The 24,757-nt window shown below is 37.0% G+C and overlaps 1 pseudogene; it reads right to left on the bottom strand.

Annotated features, from left to right (window-relative positions):
* Nucleotides 1-3,522: 3,522 nt before the first annotated feature.
* Nucleotides 3,523-24,757, bottom strand: part of LOC101617729 — a 38,673-nt pseudogene continuing 17,438 nt past the window's right edge.

Raw genomic sequence — 24,757 nt, 5'->3', positions numbered from 1 at the left:
TAGCCATCAGTTATGGGTAGGAGGAAATGTCTCTGTGTATCATGACCCAATATGTGGCTCTCACATTCTTTCTGTCCCCTCTTACCCAAATTTCCCTGAGCCATGTTGGGTTCATTTTAGGTCTGCTTGAGGGATGAGGTCTTGGGAGCCTCTGTATCTCTGGATATCTGATTTAGTAGGAGTTGATTGTCCTCTGTGTCTATGTCCTTCAGCCTATTGCTGGTATCAGGTTCACCAGGAAAACAGCACTCTTGCTTGTTTCACCAATTATCCTTAGTTTCAGCCAGGGACCTCTAGAGGTATGGTGGGGTGGTTCTTTCCTGAGGATCTGCATCTATCTGAAAAAGAGAAGCACAATCTCCAATGGAGAGTAAAATTAGCACCAGATACATGGAACAATCATTATTCTTTAGAGAAAATTTAATAGGTGTAGGCCTTCTTGTAGCCCAAAATTGTTTGTAGCTTGATAATGGAGAATGGGTTCATTGTTGGATATGGTTGTGACTTGTTTCCGAGGTCCAGCTATGGGTTCTGTTCCACTGAGCCAATCAGTTGGCCAAATAAAGAGCAGCTGCTTTCCCACCAGGGCTGTGCACCACTATTGAACTTGTGTGAGCACCGTGACAGGTTATTTGCTGCTAAGTAGGTTAGACCATGACTTCCTTGTACAGATATTGGTCATTTTCCTCCAGTCTCCCATGTAGCACCTTCTGGCACTAGACACGCTGTTGCAGGACTGACTGACTCTCTTCCAGCTTCCAGCCATGCCATTCCATTTTATGTGTCAGCTGCATATGGAGTCTTCAACAATAGCGTCTTACCACTAACCTTTGGTGGGTCATCAAGTACTTGGACAGAAATCTGTCATTCTTTTAGGAAACCTTGTAGGTCTCTCTAATAAAAAGCTCATTGTGGATGATAGCCATCTGCTCATACTGGGAGTTACACGTCAGTGCCCATGAAGAGAAGGAAGAAACAGATAAGTAATATAAAAGAATTAGAGAGAAGAGGGAGAGAGAGACAGAGAGAGAGATTTAGAGAGAGAGAAAGAGTAGAAGATTAAGGTCAGTCTTCATTGTACCTTCTCCCAGGCCTAAAAATTTTCTAGTAGCCATCTATGGTTTCTGGCTGTGCCATTATCCAAAAATGTAGGATTCTATATTTTTTATTCAGAATACCTTGAATTTTGACTGACCCTCCATTCCACTCCATGTAATCTGTTCTTCTACTTACATATATACAATACCATTCACTAAAGTCCTTCCTTCTCCTTCCTCACTTACAGCTTTTTGCTAGCTTAATGGCCTCTGCACCAATGTTTTGTTCCAGCTCAGAAACAAGTCTAAACATTTGTAGTTAGGACCCACATATGAGAGTGAACATGCAACATTTGACTTTCTGCTCTGGGTTACATCACTTAGTATAATCCTTTCCAGATCCATCCATTTCCCTGCAAATTTCGTAATTACATTTTTATTTACCACTGAACAGAACTCGATTATGTAACTGTACCACATCTTTATTAACCATTAATGTGTCTAGGAACATCTAGGCTGGCTCCATTTCCTAGCTATTGTGAATAGAACAGCAATAAACATGGTTGTGCAGTTATCTCTAAGTTAGTGAGAAGAGACATTAGGATATATGCTCTGGAGTGCTACAGCTAGATTATATGGTAAGTTTAGTTTTAGCTGTCTCAAGAACATCCACACTGATATCCCCAATGGCTATACCAGATTACATTCCCACCAACACTTAAGAAGGGTTCCCTTTTTTCTGCATCTTTGCCAACATTTATTGTCATTTGTTATCTTGATGATAGCCATTATGACAGGATTGAGATGGAATCTCAATGTAGTTTTAATTTGCATTTCACTGAGTGCTAAGGATGCAGAACATAATTTTAGATGTTTATATGCCATCTGTATTACTTCCTTTGAGAACTCTCTACTTAGTTCCATAGCCCACTGTTTTGTTTTTTGAGTTCTTTGTATATTCTGGATATTAATTATCTGTGAGATGTGTAACTGGCAAAGATTTTCTCTGATTCTGTAGGTTTTCTCTTTGCACTATTCAGTGTCCTTTGCTGTAAAAAAAAAGCTTTGTAATTTCATGAGATCCCAGTGTTTGATTAGTGGTTTTATTTCCTGAGCAACTGGGGCTATATTCAGAAAATCATTACTTATGCCAGTATGATGAAGGGTTTTCCCTACCTTTTCTTCTATCAATTTAAGAGTTTTAGGTCTGATATTAAGGTTCCTGATCCATTTGGACTTGATTCTTGTGCATGGCAAAGACAAGGATCTATTTTCATCCTTCTACATATAAATATCCAGTTTTCCCAGCACCACTTGTTGAAGAGGCTGTTTTTTCCTCCAGTGTATCTTTTTGGCCTTTTTGTTCAAAAATCAGATGGCTATAGCTGCTTGAATTAACATCTGGTTCCTCTATTCTGGTACATTGATCTACATGACTGTATTTTTGACAGTATCATGCTGATTTTGTTACTATGGCTTTGTAATATAGCTAAAAATGGGTACAGTGATGCCACCAGCCTCATTTTTGTTGCTCAATTTTCTTTTTTGGCTATTCAAGATTTTTTGTGTTTTCTATTTCTATGAATAAGGCCATTGGAATTTTATTAGGGATTGCATTAAATGTGTAGGTTGCATTTGGTAAGATTGACATTTTCACAATATTGATTCTTCCAATCCAAGAGCATGGGATGTCTTTCCATTTCCTAGTGTCTTCTGCAATTTCTCACTTGAATGTTTTAAAGTTCTCATTGTAGAGATCCTTCATTTCCTTTTATAAGTTTATTCTAGGGTACTTTATTTATTTTTTTTCAGGCAATTATGAAAGGGAGAAATTCCCTGATATCATATCCTGCATGTTTATTTTTACTGTATAGGAAAGCTACTGATATCTGTGTGGTTATTTTGTATCCTGCTACATTGCTAGAAGTGTTTATCAACTCTAGTAGTTCTCTGGCAGAGTCTTTTTTTTTTTTTTTTTTGGAGTGATCACCTTACAAAACGTTTATTTACATTGCACTTGTTGATTAGCTTCTAACAGGCAGAGTTTGAGGAACAGGTGCCATAAACTATGGTTTAACAAAATGCTGGCAGTGCACCTGTTCACCCAACTACTCTTGCAGTGAGCTACACTACAGGCAATTCTGAAGGGGCATCTATAAGTCTTTATCCTTATGGGAACTTCTGGTTGTTTTAGAGTCTAATCAGGATATTTAGGTTATGCTTTTAGCCAGTTCACTGGTTAAATGGAAAGAGTACAAGAAGCTGAATCTCACTAAGGTCTTCAGCTTAATGTTGCAATGACATGAAGATGTAGAACTGAAAGCCATGAGGCATTAAGCCTGAATGCAAACATACTGTTACATTGTATAAAATCCAGTCAACTGTCCTGCAGATCCCTGAATATCTTTATTTCAAATGACCAGAAACACTTAGCAGGAAACTTCAACTATGTTGATAGGTAATTATCTGAATATTAATGTATCTCTGTTCCTGAATATCAAGTATTAGGGCTCATCTCCACAGTCACTTCTTCCAATAAGCACATAGAACATTTCTTTACAGGCTGTACTTATTATAGATGCTGAACTCTGGAGTTCAAGGGGCTGGGTGGGCTTTGACTATCCAAGGCTGAGTTGACTCTCTGAAGGGCTAAACTTGACAGCTTTAAGTCTTCTCCTGGTTCTGGGAACATTTCAGTCCTGCTCGAAGTCCACTTTGCTCTAGTTCAGCAATGACAGACATATACTTGAACTCATTTGGTCTGAAGTTAAAAGTCTCCACTAACCCGAAGGTCTCTTTCCGATCAGTGGCATAGAAGAGCTGAACCTGGTTGGCGATGCACTGTGCCTCAGCAACATTAAGACGCTGAGAAATGAAACTGGAACTGAGCTAGAAATCTCCTCTCTTCTGGCTCTCACAGTGCTGGAAAGTGCTATGCATGCAGACAGAAATGTGGAATCCATTTCTGCTGTCATCAGCACTATGCCCTTTTCTTCCTTAAGTTCAGGGTAGTGATATAAAATCAGCTGGCTAGCTGCATAATCCCCTCGGGTCTGAATGTTTATAAGCTCAGTGAAGTGGAGCTCAGTACCTGTCCATTGTCCTACAAAGAACTCATAAACTTCCCTTCTTGCTAGTGCACAAAGAAATGTTGGGCAAGACTGAGAACGTTTCCAGATCAAATCAAACTTCTCTTTAGGAATAACTGCATAGACTGTATCTTTTGCTGAAAAATACTGCTGCCAAATCTGCTTTATTTCTTCTCCAATTTTGTCTTTTGCCATCTCAATGTTAAAGATTGAACTAAGAGTCTTGTCCTTAGTGAATCCTTTGCTCATAGGCTGTTTCCCTAAAGCACCTGTCTTCTGCTCCACACATTTGATAAAATCACCTTGCTTGGAGTGCCCCACTGGTTGCTTACGAAACTCACTGCGTGTCTCTAGGCGGGACTCAAAGCAGCTGGGTCAGACCTGCGCAGCTGCTGTATCTTGTCCCGGTAGCGGCCGTAGAAGGGGTTGGCTTCGAGCTCGTCCCCGACCCCACTGCCGTCCGCGTTTCCGGAGGGCCTGCCCGGGCTGCGGAGGACAGGGAAGATGCGCAGCAGTGCGGGTGACAGGAGCCCCAGGCCCAGGGCGCGGCTGCGCAGGGCACACAGACCTCGGTAGAGGCCGGCCACTTGCAGGACGGCTGGGCCCGCGTCTGGCAGAGTCTTTAGTGTCCAATATGTACAAAATTATGTCATCTGCAAATAATGATAATTTGATCTCTTCCTTTCTGATTTTTATCTCTTTTATGAGTATCTCTTGCCTAATTGCTATATCTAAGACTTCCAGTTCTACATTAAATAAAAATGGAGACAGTGGACACCCTTGTCTTGTTCCTGAATTTAGTGGAAAAGCTTCAAGTTTTTCCCCATTTACTACTATGTTGTCTGTAGGTTTGTCATAAATATCTTTTATTATGTTGAGATATGTTCCTTCTACTCCCAGTATCTGTAGGACTTTTACCATGAAGGGATGTTGGATTTTGTCAAATGCATTTTCTGCATCTATTGAGATGATCATGTGATTTTTGTCCTTCAGTTCATTTATATAGTATATTACATTTATTGGTTTGTGAATGTTGAATCATCACTGCCTCTCTGGAGTAAAGCCTACTTGTTCAGGGTGAATAATCCCCTAAAGTTTAATATCTATGAGCCTGATGACAGTAGGTGAATAAAATTCTTGAAATACTTGTTTGCTACTCAGTGCACATGATACTCACAGTGCTATCTTTCCAGTAGGATGTTTACCATTATGAGACCTTAAAAATACAAAGGTGTAGGCTGAAGAGTTGTACCAGTGATTAAGGTGTTTGTCTGGAAAGCCTAATGACCAGGGTTTGATTCCTCAGTACCAATATAAGGCCAAATGCACAAAGTGGAGCATGCATCTGGAGTCCACTTACAGTGGCTAGAGGCTCTTGCACTCATTCCTTTTCACTCTCTCTCTCCCTCTCTCTCTCTCTCTCTCTCTCTTCTAACAAATACATGAATATTGTTTTAAATAAAATACAAAGGTGGATCCTGTGTCCATGTCTGTCTCAATGCTGTGAGTGATTTATATATTCCAAATGCACAATGAAACACACCTCATTAAAAACAGATACTCCAGGGTATATGATCTTCAAAATTTGGGAATGGTGAGATGATCTGCCGTATCCAGAGTGAGGCCACTAGAAATCCCTCATACTCAAACACTGCAAAGATCAGTTTTAAAACAACTGGGGCAGACTTCAGATATTTGACTAATAAAGATTTAGTGAAAGCAGAAGCCAAAGGAATAACAACTGTACTCAAGTTTAAATAAACCTCCCCACCTCTATACTTCTATGGAGAGAACTGACAGACTCAGAAAAGAAAAAAAAAAAAAAAAACCCTGTTCCAACAACATAGCTAAAGTTTTCTTTTTTATTTTTATGTGATTCATTTGAATGTCTTTCTGCATATTTAATAGCATATTTACCACACTGTAGTTTTTTTTTAAATTTCATTTCCTTATTTATTTGACAGAGAAATAGGGAGACAGAAAGGGAGACAGAGAGAGGGAGAGAGAGAGCAAGCACCAGGGCCTCTAGCCACTGCAAATCAACTCCAGAAGCAGGCACCCCCTTGTGTCTAATGTGGGGCCTGGGGAATCAAACCTGGGTTCTTTGGCTTTGTAGGCAAACAACTTAACCACTAAACCATCCCTCCAGCCCCCACATTCTATTTTTCTGCCTTTATTTATAATTCCTCTTCATACAGCCTTCTAATTGTGTTTTCTCACTTTTTTCCACTTTTGGGGTAGTATGATTTCTTTAAATAAAAGCTTGTTTTGGGACTAGAGAAATGTCTTAGAATCTAAGGCATTTGTCTGTAAAGTCTAACAACCCAAGTTCAATTCTCAAGTACCCATGTAAAGCCAGATGCACTATGGCACATAAATCTGGAGTTTGTAGCCCTGGCACACCAATTCTCTCTATTTCTCTGTCTCTCCTCTTTCTATTTCTCATTGCTTGCACATAAATAAATGAAAATATTTTTAATTTGTTTTGATATTTTGTCTCCTGTATTTCTACTGCTTCTATAAATTTAGTGTTATTTTTATTTTACCTTATAGCCTTTCAAAAATATTATTATCTGATTTTTTAAAATTATTTTTCATTCCCATTTTCATATTCACCTGTTTTGTTTTCACTTTTACCCCTGTTGGGGAAACACTTTGTATATTTCTGTTTCCTAATTTCTTCCTGTTTTCTCCTTCCCTCCAGAACATTCTTCTCCATTCCCTACTTGTTTATTAACTTTCATCTCACCTATTTTCCTCCTTTCTTTGTCTCTTTACACTATATCATTCATTTAGTATGTAAACATATATATAATTTTTACTTCGTACCATATTTTATAGTAGTTTGCCATTTTCAGTTCTATGGGCACTAATATGTATTAGAAGGGTGTAATTGATTTTAAGTGTATTTCTGTATCTTGTATTGTCTAATCCTGTGCTACTTCAGTAGTTTGTTCTCTACAAAATCACTGTGCAAAAATGACTTGCCTTTCTATATGCAAATGACAAAGAACAGAGAAAGAAATTAGTGACATTGTCCCATTTTCTATAGCAACAAAAAATAAGATAAAATACCTTGGAATTACATTAACCAAGGAGGTGAAAGACCTATACCAATAAAACATAAAAACACTCAAGAAATAAATTGAGGAGGACTTGATAAAATGGAAAGACCTCCCAGGATCTTGGATAGGCAGAATTAAAATTGTGAAAACATCAATCTTACCAAAGCAATATACAGATTTAATGCAATACCAGTAATAACCCCAACATTTTTTCTTCACAGAGATAGAAATAATGATCTCAAAATCCATATGGGGGCTGGAGAGATGGCTTAGTGGTTAAGCACTTGCCTGTGAAGCCAAAGTACCCCGGTTCAAGGCTCGATTCCCCAGGACCCACTTTAGCCAGAAGCACAAGGGGGCGCACACGACTGGAGTTTGTTTGCAGTGGCTGGAAGCCCTGGCGCACCCATTCTCATTCTCTCTCTCTCTCTCTCCCTCTTTCTTTCTGTGTCTGTAGCTCTCAAATAAATAAATAAATAAATAAATAAATAAATAAATAAATAAACAAACAATTTTTTAAAAAAAAATCCATATGGAATGGCAGAAAGCCAGATATCCAAGCACATCCTAAGCAAAAAAAAAAAAAAGAAAAAAAACCCTGAGGCATCACCATACCTGATCTAAACTATATTACAAAGGTATAGTAACAAAAACAAAATGGCACTGGCATTAAAACACTAATATGGACCAATGGAACAGAATCAAGGACTTGGACTTTGAGTCAAGTATTTGCAGCTACTTGATATTCGATAAAGGACCTAATAAATTAGACTGGAAAAAGACAGCATCTTCAAAAAATGGTGCTGGACAAACTGGATAAACATATACAGAAAATGAAACTCGATCTATACATTTAACCATTGTGATAGTTAAGGTGTTGTCAATTTGATCTGTTTAGTAATCCACAGGCTGATTCTAGGAAGGATCAACTAAAGGAGGAGGTCTTTCTCCCAGGGTGAGCCCTTCCCCCAGAGTGGGCAGTCCCGCTCAGAGAGGGACTTGATATAAGGAAGCTCTGGGTAGAAGAGTTCCCTTTTCCTTCCTTCCTTCCACTTGGCTGCCAGAGCTGCTCCCTACCTTCTAGCGTGGATTGAAGACCAGTGCGGACTAAAGACCAACATCAACTGAAGACCCACGTGGATCGAAACCCAGCGGCTCCTCAGGAAGCCTCCAGGCTTTCCGGCTCCTCAGGAGGCCTCCGGGTTTTCCGGCACCATCTGCAGTGCCGGTCGGGACTGCTGAGGCATCTGGCCACGTGGACTGAGCAGCTACCAGGTTCGGTGATTCTCAGGCCTGCAACTGCTATTGGACTACTGTAAGCTAATCCAATAAATTCCCTTTATAAAATAATTCATTCTAGTAATTCTGTTCCTCTAGAGAACCCTGACTAATACAACCATGCACAAAATAAAGTCCAAATGGATCAAACACCTCAATATAAGACCATAAATTCTGATACTATTGGAAGAAAAACTAGGAGGAACTTTCCATAATATAGGAGTTGGAAAAGACTTCCTGAACAAAACCCCAGTAGCTCAGGAATTTAAACTATCATTCAACCATAGGGAGCTCATGAAACTGACAAGTTTTTCATAGATAAACATACAATAAGTAGAGCCAGTAGATTTCCCACAGAATGGGAGTAAATTTTTGCTGGCTATACAACTGGCAGAGGCCTAATTTCAAGAATCTACAAAGAACTTAAAAACCTAAACAACAAAAAGAAAAAAACGAAAAACAAAAACGACTCACAAAATTAGGCAGAGAACTTCACAAGGAGTTCTCAGAGGAAGAAGTACAAATGAGAAACACATACTTAAGAAAATAGTCAACATCTCTAATCATCAGGTAAATTCAAATTAAAACAAATATGAGGGTCGACCTTACCCCAGAAAGGATAGCAAACATCAAAATATCAACAGAAAACAAATGCTTGCTTATTAATTTGAATGCTCATTATTTCTATTGCAATTTGCTAGATACAAAAGAAAATATACATGTAAGATATATCCCTATAATAAAATGTAATTTATTAGGATATGCAGATAAATAATTCAGACACCATTGCTCACTGCTGTATAAAAAAAAAATACTGGATGTGAAGGAACTGTGGGATACAGAAGATGAACATTTAATTAAAACACAATAAATGTGTGAAGCTATAGGAAGCCAAAATTGAACTAATTATGAAGGATAACTTTATGTTATGGAAGAAAGACCAGAGATACTTCTAGTGAAACAGAGTATCATGAACAAAGACTAAGAATTTGAAGGTGGTGTTGTGCTATGTAGGCAGTTCAGACAATAAATTACTACTGAAGTACTGTACGCTTATGAAGGGGAGTATGGAGGAGGTTTAAGGAAAACTATATGCAAGAGATTGTGAAGAGCTCTGTGAACCATCATAAGTAGCTTGAGCTTGATTACCTCAGAGGTTCTGATGAGACATTGAAGGATGAGCAAAAAACTTAAAATGTCAGTTTTTCACTTTACAAAATTTACGTCAGAAGTTATTAACAGGTGGGGTAATGCAGGAACAGTAGCAGAAAGTGAAATGTGTGTCCTGGATAAGACTTAAAAATAAAGAGGGCTGGAGAGATGGCTTAGCGGTTAAGCACTTGCCTGTGAAGCCTAAGGACGCCGGTTCAAAGCTCAATTCCCCAGGACCCACATTGGCCAGTTGCACAAGGGGGTGCACGCATCTGGAGTTTGTTTGCAGTGGCTGGAGGCCCTGGCATGCCCATGCTCCCTCTCTCTCTCTCTATCTGCCTTTTTCTCTGTCTGTTGCTCTCAAATAAATAAATAAATAAATAGCTTTGGTTAGTTTAGCTGTTTCTTGCAGTATCATGGACAGACATGATGGTAGACAAAGTACAATTGTTACAATAAGGGTTGAAAGAAGGGACATATATATCCCTGACATATAAGGAGAGACTTTTGTATGTGATGTTCATTTAGCTCTAGTTGGTCCATATCTTTAAGTTACTGACATGATTATTTATGCTGTAATTTAGAATATAAAAACCCTGCATCATCCTGTATACTTGAGAAATTAAGGTTTCATAGAAATCTCAGATTTTTTTTAATTTAAAAAATTGTATTTTTTAATTATTATTTTGTTTTTTTGAGGTAGGGTCTTCCTCTAGCCGAGGCTGTCCTGGAATTCACTATGAAGTCTCAGGGTGGCTTTGAACTCATAGCAATCCTCCTACCTCTGTCTCCTGAGTGCTGGAATTAAAGGTGTGTTCACCTCCAGTTCAAAGTCAGCCAGAGATTGCATAGTAAATTCCAGTCAGTCATGGCTATAGTAAGACCCAACTTCAAAAAAAAAAAAAATGAAAAAGAAAAAAAGAAAGTAAAGTACTTTCATCCTTCTGCTCATCTCTTGAGAACCCTTAAAGGTCATCCATGACTATTCAGTCAGCATGATTCTCAAGCTGATTGGAAGGTATCACATGAACAATCACAAACCCACTTCTCAAGCCTCTGTTAATACCTGCTGTTCTTCCCTCTTTTCCTTAATCTCTACCCTCTCCAAGTGTGGTTTCTCACTATATCCACCATGCTTTCAGGAGTTTCTCTGTATATGTCCTCCTGATTCAGTGGCTAAAATAGAGTGAGGAAAAGCAAAGACTCATTTTACTGCATGGGATAGAAAAGAAAAAAGGCAAGATAATTCATATCAATAAAATTTATTTTCTCTATCTTGCATATACTTTTATTTTGTGCCTTTAACATATATGGGATCCCACTTCATGTACTTAATAGTAATTGGGGTTTTCTTACACATTAATAAAAAGCAATACTTCTTAATGTTAATATATAGCTACCATATTAGCTATCCATTGTCATACAAAAATTTACGTCAAATATTTGGGATTTAAAGCAAAAAAAAAAAAATTACTATTATGTGGTTTCCACTAAGTCTCTCTGGCAGCAGCCTAGCTTTTGGCACAGGCTGAGTTCTCAAATGCATGCTAACTGGAAGTGAGGCATGAGAACTTATTCCAAGCTCTCCCTTATGTGCTTGCTAGCTGCCCAAGTACTATCCCATGTACACACACACACACACACACACACACACACACACACACTGTTGCTGCATGGCTGTTTACTTCCTTCAGAGGAAATGATTGAGACCCTGCACCCAAGCTGGAAACAAAAACATTTTTATAACCCAATCTCAGACATGATAGCTCATCCCTCCCAACTTGTTCATTAGAATAGATGCAGTGGGTTCAGCCTACTATCCAGGAGAATGTAGATTAATGTGAAAAGCCAATCTAGACAAATATAAAATGCCTTATGAAATCTAAAAGATAAAGCCTGAGAAGAGTAAAACTATGATGTTCTATGTATCCTTTCTATTTTTTTTTTTTTATAATTCTGGTGCTACAAAATCAGAGATGGGTGTTATTAGTACTAATCACTATATGACTGATCCCAGAGTATAGTTAGTCATTTGCTCTGTTAGGATGTTAGCTATTATTGCAGTCATTTCACTGTTCTATTGAACAGAACCTGAAACATTGAAATATATGTCATTATATATTTTCTCTACCCTGTATGAAAATCTTACATCATGATGCAAGTGAGTTTTTCCTCAACTCTTTCTTAATAATCCGATAAGACAATTTTCTGCAATTTTGTTAAGTGTATAAATAAGAGATGGGATTTGTAAACAATATGATAAATGTTTAGAGATGTGTATGCTTTATTTTGATTCTTTTTGTAACAGATTAAATTTAATATGTTAAATTTAGTCTACTTTTTTATTTAAGGCCATGAACACATATATAAAATTTCTATATAGTTACTTACCTTCACTAGATTATAAAATTATTAAGCTTGGTGTACTATATTTATATTTAATATCAATGGAGAACATGATGACCAAGAGAGCACAACAGACATAAGAGAAATTGGGACTTATTTCATCAGGACTTATTTCAAAAGCCTCAGGACTAATTTCAAAAACCTCTACTCCACAAAACTGGATAATATGGAGGAAATGGATAAATTCCTGAACACATATCATCTACCAAAGCTAATCTCAGAGAAGATTAATCTCCTAAACAAACCTATCACACTTATCAAGATTGAAAAAGTAATAAAAAACCTCCCCCAAAAGAAGAGTCCAGAAGCAGATGGCTTCACAGCTGAATTCTATCAAATCTTCATGGAAGAACCCAAACCAATTTTTCTCAAACTGTGCCACACCACTGGAGAACAGAGAAAGTTTCCAAACTACTTCTATGAAGCTAGTATCGCCCTAATTCCAAAACAAGGCAGAGATGCCACAAGAAAAGAAAACTACTGGCCTATTTCCCTGAGGAACTTAGAGGCAAAGATCCTGAACAAAATCCTCGCAAGCCAAATCCAACAATACATCAAAAGCATTATGCAACTTGATCAAGTAGGATTCATCCCTGGAACGCAGGAGTGGTTCAACATATGGAAATCTATCCATGTAATACACCACATAAACAAGGAGAAACACAAAAAACACATGATCATTTGGATAGATGCATAAAATGCCTTTGACAAAATACAATATCACTTCATGATCAAAACATTTGAGAGAATTTCATGGTTGGTTCATATCTTAACATAATAAAGGCAATATACAAAGCTCCTAAAGCCCAAATAATACTTAATGGAGAGAGAATGAAGGAATTCCCATTGAGATCAGGAACAAGACAGGGATGTCCACTTTCACCTCTGATCTTCAATATAGTACTGGAAGTCCTGGCTCAAGAAATAAGACAGGAGAAAGAAATAAAATGGATACAACTTGGAAAGGAAGAAGTTAAGTTAGCTCTATTCACTGAAAACATGATTCTATATGTAAGAGACCAGAGAGACTCCACCTCAAACATGTTGAAGATGATTAACTCATATACCAAAGTAGCAGGATAAAAAATTAATGCACAAAAATCAGTAGCCTTTCTATAGCAAATGAAAAAGAGATATAGAGAATGAAATAAGGGACATGGTCCCATTTTCAATAGCAACAACAACAAAATAATATACCTTGGAATAATGTTAACAAAGGAAGAGAAAGATCTATATATACAATGAAAACTTAAAGACACTCAAAAAAGAAAATGAGGAGGACTTGAGAAAATGGAAAGACATCCCATGCTCCTGGATAGGCAGAATTAATGTTGTGAAGATGGCAATCTTCCTAAAGGCAATATACAGATTTAATGCAATTCCAATTAAAATCCCAACATTGTTCTTTACAGAGATAGAAAAAATGATCTCAAAGTTCATATGGAAAGGCAGAAGACCTTGGATATCCAAGCATATCCTCAGCAAAAGAAATACCTCCACAGGCATCACCATACCTGATCTAAAGCTATCTTATAAAGCCATAGTAATAAAAACAGCATGGTGCTGGCATAAAACAGGAGTATAGACCAATCAAATAGACTTGAGGACCTGTACTTTGGGTCAAACAACTACAACTACATGATATTTGACAAAGGCCCTAACAATACAGGCTGGAAAAAAGAGAACATCTTCAACAAATGATGCAGGACAAACTGGATAACCATATGCAGGAAATTGAAACTTGATCTACACATCTCTCCATGCACAAAAATCAAGTCCAAATGGATCAAAGACATCAACATAAGACCAGAATCTCAGAAACTACTGGAAGAAAATATACAAGGAACTTTCCATGATATAAGAATGGAAATAGACTTCCTGAACAAACCCCAGTAGCACAGGATTTTAAACAGTTGTTCAACCAATTGGATCACATGAAGTTGAAGAGTTTCTTCACAGACAAGCATACAATAAGCAAAACAAATAGAATATCCACAGAATGGGAGAAAATATTTTCTGAATATCCATCTGACAGAGGCCTAATCTCTAGTATCTACAAAGAACTCAAAAGCCTAAACAATAAAAAGTCAAACATCCCACTCACAAAATGGGGTAAAAAGCTGGACAGGCAGTTCACAGAGGAAGAAATACAAACAGCAAACACACATTTAAGGAAATGTTTATCATTACTAATCATCTGGCAAATGCAAATTAAAGCAACTATGAGATTCTACCTTACACCAGTAAGGATAGCAAACATCAAAAAAATGAAATGAAAAGAAACGCTGGTGATGATGTGGAGAAATAGGAACCCTTATCCACTGTTTGTTGGAATGTAAGATGGCACAACCACTTTGGAAAGCAATATGGAGACTTCTAAAAAAGATGACTATAGAGTTACCAACAGACCCAGTTATTCCCTTCCTGGGCATCTACCCTAAAACCATCAAGCCTCAGTCCAGAGATATTTGCTCAACCATGTTTATCACAGCTCAATTCATAATAGCTAAGAGCTGGAATCAACCCAGATGTCCATCGCTAGAAGAATGGATGACTAAGATGTGGTATACCTACATAATGTAATTCTACACAGCAGTAAGAAAAAATGACACAATGAAATTTGAAGACAAATAGTTGAAACTTAACACATCATTCTCAATGAACTTACCCAATCACAGAAAGATAATCACTGCATATTCTCACTCATCTACAGCACCTAACCTGAATCTATCCAAGATGCTGACATACCCAGCAAGCATTTCTAGGACTAGACAATAGGGTTGTGTGGAGGGAGGGGAGGATAAGGGAGGAGGTGGGGGACACAAATCTAGACCCAAAAGGCAATGGTACCATAAAATTCTACATCCTAAAAGGTAGACCAAATGGTTGAACCTTCACCAGGCCCTTAGAGGGAACACCTGAATCACAAGGCACTGGAGAGGGTACAATAAAGACTGAACTTAACTTCCACAGATTCTCTCTCTCTCTGTCTCTCTCTGTCTCTCACTTTCTCTTTCTTTCTCACTCTCTTCTCTCTAACTCTTTTATATTTGTTAGCTTTTTCTTCCTTCCTTAGTGGGCACTGACCTGTAACTACCAGCACCAGCAAGTGGCTATCATTCACATTGAGCTATTGATCAGAGAGACCTACAAGGTTTCCTAAATGAATGACAGATTTCTGTCAGAGTACTTATTGATGCCCCAGAGGTTCGTGGTAAGACCCTTCTTCTAAAGACACCATATGCTATTGACATGTAAAATGGGATGACACAGCTGGGCTGGAAGCTGGAAGAGAGTCAGTCCCCAGACAGTCAGCACATCTAGTACCAGGAGGTGCTACATGGGCGACTGGGGGAAAATGACCAATTTCTGTCAAAGCAACTTATGTTCTAACCTACTTAGCAGCAAATACCTGTCGTGATGCTCATAAAAGTGCAATAGTGGTACACAGCCATGGTGGGAATAAAACTGCTCTTGATTTGGCTAACTGATCCACTCATTGGAATGGTACCCATAGCTGGAGCTGGTAAGCATGTCAGAACCATATCCAAACATGAGCCTGCTCTCCATTATCAAGCTTCTACCAATTGTGGGCTACAAGAAGGCCTACACCTATTAAATTCTCTATATATATAAAAAAATAAGGGTTATCCCATTTATCTGGTGCTAACTTTACTCTCCTTTGGAGAATCTGCTTCTCTTTTTCAGATATACAGAGATCCTAAGGAGAGAATCACCCCATCATACCTCAAAAGGGCCCCAGCTGAAACTGAATAATTGGTGAAACAAGCAAGGGTGCTGTTTTCTTGGTGAACTTGCTACAAGCACAAGGGTGAAGGAGATAGACACAGAGAACAATCAATTACTACCAAATCAGATATCCAGAGATGCAGAGGCCCTCAACAACTCATCACTGAAGCAGACCCAAAATGTACCCAGCATGGCTCAGGGAAGAGGGGATGGAAAGAATGTCAGAGCCACACATTGGGTCATGATACATAGAGACACTTCCTCCTACCCATAACTGTGGGCTAACTGCACAAACATGACCCATAAACCTCAACAAGGAGGGGCCAGTGGGAGGTGGAAGGACATGGTGTAGGCTAACAATGGTACCAACTTGACTGTATTCAATGAGTATAAAACTAACTAATAAAAAATTAAAATTAAGGTAAAACAAATAAAAGAAAAAGAAAGAAAAACTGAGATATAGACTCACCTATGTGTTAGCCTAATCTTGAAGCTTAAAAACTCAATAGTGAATTACATCTGATTATAAACAGTAATAATAACCAGAAAAACTATACCAGCTAAATATAACCTAGAGCAAAGTTTATTATTAATTTTCAATGGTTATGCTCTCATTAAGAAAATTTCTAAAGTGCAAACCATGATCAGAAATATTTAAGGGAATCAAAGAATGCTACACAACATTAAGGGAATCTTTAGTCTCACTTCTACTTTCTACTGGGAAAATACAAATGGTTGTTTTGGACAAAGCACATCCAAAAAATCTGTTAATGAGAAGGAATAACAATGCATTTTCCAAATCAATTCCAAAAGACTAGAACTTCAGCCAAATGACATACCTGGGGTCCCATTTAAAAATCTGGAACTATAAGCTAGGGTAAGCATGAATTTTCAAGAATTACTTTTACTAATGTTGACTGTTGGCTTCAAATCAAGGGAACAGGATACTTCAAGTCATTAAACCAACACATCCTGGACACACAATACATTCTTAGGAAATTATATTGCCAAATCCCAATCTACCACTACAAGCAGGTTTGTGATATCCTTCACTGGAAATATTAGGAGGCAAGCATAGTAATTGTAAAGCAAGCAGCCTCAAAGATGTGCTAAGTTAATTTACAACAGTTTTGCATAACAAGTAACATTTATAGTTATATTTTACCACTTGTGTTATGCAAAATATTGAATATGTTACAATTTCTTGATTATGATAGAAATGGATTTGAGACTAAGATTTATATATAAAATAATACATAAAAGAGATGAATTAAGGAGCATTGGTGATGATGAGCTATATTTACAATAATAAATAATGATAATGTGTAATACTTTACAAAGGCAGCAGCTTCATTAAGAAAGTTGTGCAGGGATTATTTGGGGACAAAGCACGTATGAGGCTTCTGTTATGTTTGCTAATTATTGAAGACTTGCATTTTACATCTGCAGTACTTACAATGAGTCTCTTGCCTGCAAAGTGTGGTGGCCATTTTAAATTTCAGAGTACCAGTATAAATTTGGATACAAAGTGGTTTATGCATCTGTGATTTCAATGCATTCACAACAATGGGAGTCAGAACCAGGATAATCCAAATCTCATAGGCTAGCTAGTCTAATGTTCATTTGTGATTTTGATGTTTACTTGCAGTGGCAAGAAATCCTGTCTCAAAGGAGTATAGATGCCTCAAAATTTTCCTGTGACTTCCACATGCATGCTGTGGTATGTGTGCCCATACACACACCCTTACATGCACACATACACAAATAAGTAAATAAACTTACAATAATAAAAAGAGGTTTATATTTTTAATTAGATAGGTTGATGCCATATAAAAAAACTAAAACCAAACCAAACCAAACAAACAAACAAAACATAAAACATGCCTATAACACTAGCACTTGGATAACACAGTTAAGATGATTACAAGTTCAACCAATGTCACTTTAGCACTTTAGTAAGTTCAATGCCAAGGTAGACTTCTTGAGATTCTTCCTCAAATGTTGGGTCAGGATATGCAGAGACTTTTATCATACTAATAACTGTGGGCTAACTCCACAAGGCACAACCCATTTACATCATCAAGGAGGGTCCAACGGGAGGGGGTAGATCATGGATGAGCCTAAACAATGGTACCAAACTGCCTGTATTTGCTTAAAAGAAAACTAATAAATTAAATTCAAAAAATAATAATCAATAAATCAAACAAGAAAACACATATAAACAAACATATCTGATATTCCAGAAGAAACAAAAATTGTATATATGCCCCTATAGATATAATGACAATATCACTTTGTGTGATATCATTTGAAAATACAAATATTTCATATTTGAAGCATTCATGACATATTACTGTAAAATTGAATATCAGAGTAGGGGCATCTCATACATGCTACTTGATTTCCCCTTTTATTTTCATATCACAAACTTAGATATAACTTGCTTTATTCTATTGGAAACAATAGATATCACCAAAACATCTTAATGGGTTGACTTTAGGAATAAAAATATCAAAGTTATTTTTCAACTCTCCTGGTTATAATAACTTAAAGATAATAAGCTATTTCCTCCTTACTTTGAAAATAGTTTCTTATAGTTTGGTTTTATATATGTAGTCAATTGTTTTAAATGTCTCTCTCTCTCTCCCTCTCTCTGCCTCTTCCTCTGTCTCTCCAAAATAAATAAATAAAAATTAAATATTTAAGAAATTCAGTGTGAAAGGTGGCATGATAACTCAGCAAAACCTTTGCCCTCACAAATGTGGGAGGGCCTGAGTTTGGATCCTCAGCACCCACAAAAATTCCATGGTGGTATACATCCCTAATCTAGCATCGAGAGACAGAAACAGGTAGATCCCTGGGACAACTAGCAAGCTAGAATAGCTGAGTCACTGAGCTCTGGGTTTAATGAGAGGCCATGTGTTACTAAATAAATTAGAAAGAAATTGAGGAAGTCACTTGAAGTTAACTTCTGGCCTCCACAGGCATATGCATAACTGTGCACATGCACCCACACATGCACACACATAAATGCATGCACTTCACACATATATAAAGACAAAAACCCCACATATTTGTGTGTGTATTTATTCCTATACTTTATTTAGATACTTTACTCCATATCTATTTTTATTTATTTATGTGTATGAGAGAGACAGAGAAAAAGAGAATGCGTGTATGTGTGTATGGACTCACCAAGTCCATTGGCCACTGCAGATGAACTCCAGACCTTAACTGCTGAGCCATCTCTCCAGACCCCATGCCAAACTTTTTATGTGAGTGGTGGGTGCTTATGCTTATACAGCAAATATTTTTCCACTCTGAGCCATTTTCTTAGGTCCAAGCAGTTCTTATTTTAGTTTTGCATTGTTTTTGAGGCTATTTCCTATAGTTTTAAGGAACAACTTCATGTTTATTAGGTACTCAACATATATGTGCATGGGGCATGTTCACCTGCATACATTTGTGTACAAACACCAAAAATAAATAAATAAAATAGATTATCTATGATCCAGCTAATCATTTCTGAGAATATGGCCTAAGAAATTAAAGTTAGCATAACATATGTATGCTTATTGCAGCACTGTTTACAATAGCCAAGAAATGGAATCAATTTAGCTAGTCATTATCACATGAATGGAATACATACACACACACACACACACACACACACACACACACACACACACACACATATATATCTAATTTTCAAAACGTTTGGTATTCTGAAGGTACAGTTATTTAGCCACATATTTAATGAGTTAAATTAATCATATACATTAGCATGACACCTTATTCTCAGTAGTGTATATCTGAAAACTTTATATTTTTTCACATATGTGTTTATCCATCCTCTACTTCCACTGCTTTCCCTTCATACAGCTTTGGATGTGTTTTTATGGAACTTATTCTTTGTTCATATTTTATACAACATTTATTTTACTTTTTTATTCTTCAACTCTTTGTGGTAACCTTTTCCTTCCTTGGTATCTATAGGCCAACAAGATCATTACACAGTTCTGTAAAATAAAATACAGATAGTTATTTTCATATTTTCATGGGCTTCTGTAACATTAATAGCATAGCTGTGGTACAACAGTAGAGTCATTTGCCAAGATACCTGATATAATACCCAGAGAAATACCCAGAGATGTTGGTTGAAACTTACAAGGAAAGAGAGAGATGGAGACAGAGACAAAGAGAGAGAGAGAGATGGAGTCAGATACAAAAAAAGAGAGAGAGAAATCTGCAGAGTTCCAGAGGTAGCAGCTGAACCAAGAATGCTTCTTTGTTCTACAGGTTTTCCCTTTTTACTGCAATGTGCTACATAAACAGGGACATCATCTGTTTGTTTTCTTCCTTTGTGCTTACATGGCCAGTATTCCAAGAAATAGCTGACTGGACATTCATGCAGGGAGCAAATTCCTTTCACAAAAAAATACTAGCCTGTCCACTTCCCTATGCTTTGGAGATATTGCCCTTACTTGGATATTCTAGGCCAACCAGCTTTGATTTTTTTTTTTTTTCTTGCACGTCAAAGAGTCTTGACTAAAGAATAGGAATAGTTTCAGGAAAATGGCTATTGAGACTGACAGTCTATTTATCTTAGGGATCATATACAGACCTTTATATTTATATACCATCTAACTTGGCAGCTTAGTTCCAAACTGAAATGTCATTTGTACTTCCCCTCCCATTTTCCTTTAGTTCTTCCCTGTTTCAATCTTTTCACAGCCTTGGTAGTACCTTGACTTTCTGATTCCTTTTGGGGCAATGACTCATGAATAATACACTATAGACCAGAGCCCTCCTCAAAGTTCCCATTCTTTCTGTAGGCTATGAAATTACTTTTATATAGAATAATTTTGTACTTAGTAAGTCAATTGTTAAGTCTTTTACAAAAAACTATTTTACTTAAGATGCACCTATGAAACTAGTCTTTTTCAATATTTTTCATGGAAATTTAACATCTTTTCTTTTGATTGCATGTGATATGTGGCTTGGCCTATAGGTTTATTATCATGTGCAACATGTGTTTCCATGACAAAATGCTTTCCAAATTTAGGAACAAACAAATACTTGAAATGAAACTTGTTGATACACTGTAGTCCTTGTTTATTGAATACAGTTTGCATGGTTGCATTCTATTTTTTCTGAGGCCAGTGGTGAATATCATTCAATTGTAAATGATTCATCAGTATGTCAATGAGATAAGAGACCTATCTTACCTAGGGATTTAGCTATTACAATAAGGGCAGAAACTAACTACTTAAAGTATATCCCCTTGTATTTGTGTGATGAGTATGATGACACATACATCAGTCTTCAATAAAATTCTGATTACTCATATACTTAGGGGCCCAGTGTCTGACTGATAATTTTCATGCAATCTCCAAGAACATTATTTAAAACAACAATAACTTTTTCTGTCATCTTGGTGCTTTGAGAATCAATGAGTCATACTTTTCCTAGGGGAACTTCCAATTCAGGCCATATTTCAGACAATAATTAACTAAGCCTCACATCTCCTTGAGACATAGTCTCTAAGTTATATGCAAGAAACTTAAACTGAAAGCAAAAAGAAAATTAAGTAACACTTTAGGCCATAATGAGAGATAGGATTATTACAGTTATCCACACAATCCTAACTAAATCCTACTTTAAATGTTAGACTGGCATTATTGTGTCAAAGCCAGAAGTTATTGTGTCAAACACATATGCTTACAAGTCATTGAAAGCTAGAAGCTAGTGAGACAATTTTTATAAGATTCTGTCACTAACAATAAAAACAATAGGATCCATGATCCTTTCTCTGCTTTTGATATCAGGTGCTTACTCCCTTTCTGTTGACTGTTTTGTTTATATGATTAAGTATCTGCCAATTAAGAAATAAAAGAAATTTAAATAATATGAGCAATAGATGCAGAAATGGGTAAATTGAATATTCAGGAGGTACTTTGTAAATGTCCTGTCCCAATTTAACTAGCAGCTGAAGTATGACCAGATGTTAGTCACTTTATAAAGCAGCAGCTGTGGATTTTCTGCCTCTGGACAAACATACTCTTTAGTGGGGAAAGCTGCCATATACTGAGTATTTTCTGATGGAGTAGTTCTATGAAAAACATACACAAGATGTTTTTGTATAAGAATCACAGAATTAGATCCTTCTCTGCTGAATATCAGAAACTACAGATGTTCTTCCTAAACAAGGAAATTTATTTAGCTTGTTCTACTAAGATTTTAACTATAAAGTTGGGTAGGTCATTGTTTTCTTAAAAGTTCAAGTAATGAGATTTTATGTATTATCTTAGATCACAGTTTTTATTTTGTCATGAAATAAATTAAACATTTGAGTTTATTGAAAGGGATCTGATGAAAGAAATATTTGCAGGCATGAGGAGATTATTAAAAAGTAATAAGGCATAATAAAGTGCCTCACGGACTAGGGCTGTCAACAACAGAACATTCGTATAACTCTTAATACTTAAAAATCTTTTTTTTTTTTTTTTTTTTTTAGTTTTTTGAGGTAGGGTCTCACTCTGATACAGGCTGACCTAGAATTCACTATGGAGTCTCAGGGTGGCCTCGAACTCACGGTGATCCTCCTACCTCTGCCTCTCAACTGCTGGGATTAAAGGCATGCAGCACCATACCTGGCTTTTAAAAATATTTAGGCTTGTACAAAGGAATGCAGCAACTGCCAACCCATAGAAGGAAATAATTGAGCCAAAAGAATAAATAATCATGTTTAACTCTGTAGGTTCTCTTGGCTTGTTGGTAACGAAAAGCCTGGGAGAAAGGATGTGGGCTCACTGCAGCCTTTAAGTATTTCAGTATACAAACAATCTAAGAGAAGTAAACTAAAATACTTAATACAATATACCCTGTTTGCTTTCAGTTTCTGGTCATCCTTTGGATGAGAAAATATATCGGAAACACAAGGGTCACAAAAGGTTCCATTTAGTCTAACTCCCAATGAAAGTGTGAAATACTATAGTTCTTTAGTAGAGGATATATAAATAATTAACATTTCGTATACCTGTTATGATTTCAGCTTTACCTGACCACAAAGTCTAAACTGAGTATCACTCTGTTTTTCTGTGAATAATTCTATATTCAGTCTACCTTCTGCAAACATCTTACTAGATCATCTATACTTTATGAACAATCAACCTTTACTTACCTACTCTAATCAAGCTTCATAGTCCATCATTATTTTTTGTTGTTTTTGTTGTGTTGTTTAGTTTTGTTGAGAGTAATTCAGGCTAGCCTCAAACTCTCTGTGTATCTGAAGATGACAATGAGCTCCAAATCCTCCTGCCTCTACCTCCTCAGTGCTGGGATTACAAAGGCATGTGCCATCACACATGGTTCCTGATTGCTTTTGATAGCCAGTTTTCTTCTAGCTAAAGTTATACAGAGACATATGATGAACTGCCCCTAACTACCTTGGGATACCTTTTGATTTGTGGCAACAACTGAATTCTTCCTTCCAACATGATAACCAGAATTAATTACTCTAACCCATAAATTGACCTTTTCTGTACCTATGGATTCAACATTGTTAGTATAACCAAGAGTCAGTTTCAACTTCCATCATAACAGTATCCCTGATGTAATTTTGTTACTTTTATGTGATAAGGCCTTTAAGTACATCAACTCTAAGATATCAGAAATGAAAAAAACACATAAGATTAGTAATTCAAGTTTCTCTCTTATTATCATTTGCTGATTCTCAGGATTATGCACTTGGAATATGGGAAAGAGGGCATTATACATGACCTGCTATTAAAGATGAAACTCACTATGTATGCTATCATAGTACTCCAAGGAATTTTCTCATAGCAGGCATTGTAACTGAAACTTTAGAAAACTGTTCTAGGAATTTACACCACAATTGTTCTTAGGTAGTTGGACTATAGGACACATAGCCATTGAAATATATGTGCTTGTGTTACTGGTTGTCACTGGCTGTTTGTTTCCAGGTTCTTGGTGATTATTCAGAGACTTAGAAAAGATATGCACAGGAAGTGAAACAACAATAACAATTATTAGAATGTAAGGAGAATGTACACAAAAGAGAGAGAGGATATGCTGTGTGAAAGCAGTGAACTTTTTGAGCTACATTTCCCAACAGCTGAGGCTTATGGTTTGGGGGTTCTTTCATCGGGTCTAGAAGAGAGTAACTTTGATTAGTGTAGGCATAGTTTGGATAGTTCTGTAGCTTGACTGACAGGCTTGAATTATATAACCTTTCCTTACTGTGGTCATATATTATGTATAGGCAAAGGTGGTAAATAGGAGATTATTCCCAAATGTTCACTTAGAGAACATATTTTGCCTTACCACAGATACATTAAAATCCAGTCAAAGCCAGATGCCCTTTCCTCCTATGATCTTAATATATTTTTGAATATATTTGAATAGAAACTGATCAAAAATATGGTATTACCAATAGTTTCTAGGAGTGAGAGACTTATGCCATTATGTGAAGTGGTGTGTAAATACAACTCAAAAGTGGGGGTCCTAGGTGTCCAACAAGTTGCTAGGTGTATTGCTAAGAAAATAAAAGTATGTTTACTACTTGTATTGTCAGGGTCCTATAGAGAAACAGAACATAAAGAATGAATTATATTAAAAGGGAATTTATTAGATTAGCTTACTTAACTCCAACAATAGCAGTTTGCAGGCCTGAGAAGAACTTGGTAGCTTCTCAGTCCACAAGGCTAGATGCCTCGGCAGTCCCAATCCAGCACTGAAGGCCTGGAGGCTTCCTAGAGAGGTTCTGTTCTTCAGTCTCTGCTGAAAGACAGCCAGTAGCACCAGCAGCCAGGTGGGAGGAAGAAATGGTATTTTGTCCTGAGCTTTGTTAGATAAAACACCCCCATCTAACAAGGTCTACCTATTCTGGGGGAAGGAAATCCTCCTTCAGTTCATCCTTCCAGGAAGCAACCTCAGAGGTCCACTCAAGAGGAATATA

Source organism: Jaculus jaculus, chromosome X (genome assembly GCF_020740685.1).
Source record: "Jaculus jaculus isolate mJacJac1 chromosome X, mJacJac1.mat.Y.cur, whole genome shotgun sequence".
Classification (NCBI taxonomy): Eukaryota; Metazoa; Chordata; class Mammalia; order Rodentia; family Dipodidae; genus Jaculus; species Jaculus jaculus.
Note: the sequence above shows the minus strand (reverse complement) of the source record. Positions and strands in the feature narration are given on the sequence as shown.